This window comes from Arachis stenosperma, chromosome 2 (assembly GCF_014773155.1).
Source record: "Arachis stenosperma cultivar V10309 chromosome 2, arast.V10309.gnm1.PFL2, whole genome shotgun sequence".
In the NCBI taxonomy this organism is placed as follows: Eukaryota; Viridiplantae; Streptophyta; class Magnoliopsida; order Fabales; family Fabaceae; genus Arachis; species Arachis stenosperma.
In genome coordinates, this window is record NC_080378.1 from 91,312,381 (window position 1) to 91,315,099 (window position 2,719).

General features: G+C 35.9%; 1 non-coding gene across 1 annotated transcript; it reads left to right on the plus strand.

Moving 5' to 3' along the window:
* The first annotated feature begins 245 nt into the window (after positions 1-245).
* On the plus strand, positions 246-353 carry LOC130964909 (small nucleolar RNA R71). Its single transcript, XR_009080974.1, has one exon. It is a non-coding gene; the product is annotated as a small nucleolar RNA R71 (small nucleolar RNA).
* Positions 354-2,719: the final 2,366 nt, after the last annotated feature.

Here is a 2,719-nt window from a genome sequence, read left to right on the forward strand (position 1 = left end):
TTTTGAGCCAATATGGCATTCAGAGTATCAATCTCAAGAACTCCTTTCCTCTGGCTTGTCCCATTGTTCACAGGATTCCTTTCAGAAGTGTACATGAATTGGTTATTTGCAACCATTTCAATGAGCTCTTGAGCCTCTGTAGGCGTCTTCTTCAGATGAAGAGATCCTCCAGCAGAGCTATCCAAAGATATCTTGGATAGTTCAGAGAGACCATCATAGAAAATACCCATGATGCTCCATTCAGAAAGCATATCAGAAGGACATTTTCTGATTAATTGTTTGTATCTTTTCCAAGCTTCATAAAGGGATTCTCCATCCTTCTGTCTGAAGGTTTGGACTTCCACTCTAAGCTTACTCAATTTTTGAGGTGGAAAGAACTTTGCCAAGAAGGCATTGACTAGCTTTTCCCATGAGTCTAGACTTTCTTTAGGTTGTGAGTCCAACCAAGTCCTAGCTCTGTCTCTTACAGCAAAGGGGAATAGCATCAGTCTGTAGACCTCAGGGTCAACCCCATTAGTCTTGACTGTGTCACAGATTTGCAAGAATTCAGCTAAGAACTGATAAGGATCTTCCATTGGGAGTCCATGGAACTTGCAATTCTGTTGCATTAGAGAAACTAATTGAGGCTTAAGCTCAAAGTTGTTTGCTCCAATGGCAGGGATAGAGATGCTTCTCCCATAGAAATTGGGAGTAGGTGCAGTAAAGTCACCCAGCACCTTCCTTGCATTGTTGGCATTGTTGTTGTTTTCGGCTGCCATGTGTTCTTCTTCTTTGAAGAATTCGGTCAGGTCCTCTACAGAGAATTGTGCTTTAGCTTCTCTTAGTTTTCGCTTCAAGGTCCTTTCAGGTTCAGGGTCAGCTTCAACAAGAATGCCTTTGTCTTTGTTCCTGCTCATATGAAAGAGAAGAAAACAAGAAAATATGGAATCCTCTATGTCACAGTATAGAGATTCCTTGAGGTGTCAGAGGAAAAGAAAAGTAGAAGACAGAAGTAGAAAATTCGAACTTATCAAAGAAGATGGAGTTCGAATTTTGCATTAAGGGATAGTGTTAGTCCATAAATAGAAGGATGTGAGAAGGAGGGAAGTAATTTTCGAAAATTAAGTAAAAGATTTTAAAAACATTTTGAAAAACACCAATTGATTTTCGAAAACAAAAGTGGGAAAGAGGTAAAGTGATTTTTGAAAAAGATTTTTAAATTAGAAATCAAAAAGATTTGATTGAAAACTATTTTGAAAAAGATGTGATTAAAAAGATATGATTGAAAAGATATGATTTGAAAACAATTTTAAAAGATATGATTTGAAAACAATTTTAAAAAGATTTGATTTTAAAAATTAATGACTTGCCTAACAAGAAAAGATATGATTCAAACATTAAACCTTTCTCAACAGAAAAGGCAACAAATTTGAGATGTTCAATCAAATCATTAATTGTTAGTAAGTATCTTTGAAAAAGGAAAGAAATTGATTTTTGAAAACATTTGATTGAAAAGATTTGATTTGAAAAAGATTTGATTTTGAAAAACTTTGAAAACTTGAAAAAAAATTGATTTTGAAAACAAAATCTTCCCCCTAGTGCCATCCTGGCGTTAAACGCCCAGAATGGTGCACATTCTGGCGTTTAACGCCCAAACTACTACCCTTTTGGGCGTTAAACGCCCAGCCAGGCACCCTGTCTGGCGTTTAAACGCCAGTCTGTCTTCATCACTGGGCATTTTTGAATGCCCAGCTTTTTCTGTGTGATTCCTCTGCAGTATGTTCTGAATCTTCAATTCTCTGTATTATTGACTTGAAAAGACACAAATTAAAAATATTTTTGGATTTTTAATAATAAGGAATAATCAAAATGCAACTAAAATCAAATAACAATGCATGCAAGACACCAAACTTAGCAGTTTGTATACTACTGACACTAACAACATGAGAATACTCAAGTCAATAGAATTCAAAGATCAAAACAAGGAAATCATCAAGAATAACTTGAAGATCAATGAAGACACATGCATGAATGCAATGAGAACAGAAACATGCAATTGACACCAAACTTAAGATGAGACTCTAGACTCAAACAAGAAATATTTTTGGATTTTATGATTTAGAAAAATTTTTTTTTTTCGAAAATTAAGTGAAAAGGAAAATAAAGGTATCAAAATTCTTAATGAGAATTCCAGGAATCATGCAATGTTAGTCTAAAGCTTTAGTCTAAAGGGATTAGACATGGCCGGCCAAGCTTTAGCAGGACATTGCATTCAAGAGCTAAATTGATGAGAATCAATCAGCTTTGGTGATGATAAGAACATCACCTTTGAAACACTAGAATTCATTCTTAAGAACTCTGAAGAAAAATACCTAATCTAAGCAACAAGATGAACCGTCAGTTGTCCATACACAAGAACAATCCCCGGCAACGGCGCCAAAAACTTGGTGCACGAAATTGTGATCAATACTTTTCAAAACATAAACAATCCCTAGTAATGGCTCCAAAGACTTGGTGCTCAATACCATGGCATAAACACAACTTCGCACAACTAACCAGCAAGTGCACTGGGTCGTCCAAGTAATAAACCTTACGTGAGTAAGGGTCGATCCCACGGAGATTGGTGGTATGAAGCAAGCAATGGTCATCTTGTAAATCTTAGTCAGGCAGACTCAAATGTATAATGGTGATGAACGAAAATAGCATAAAGATAAGGATAGAGATACTTATGTACATCATT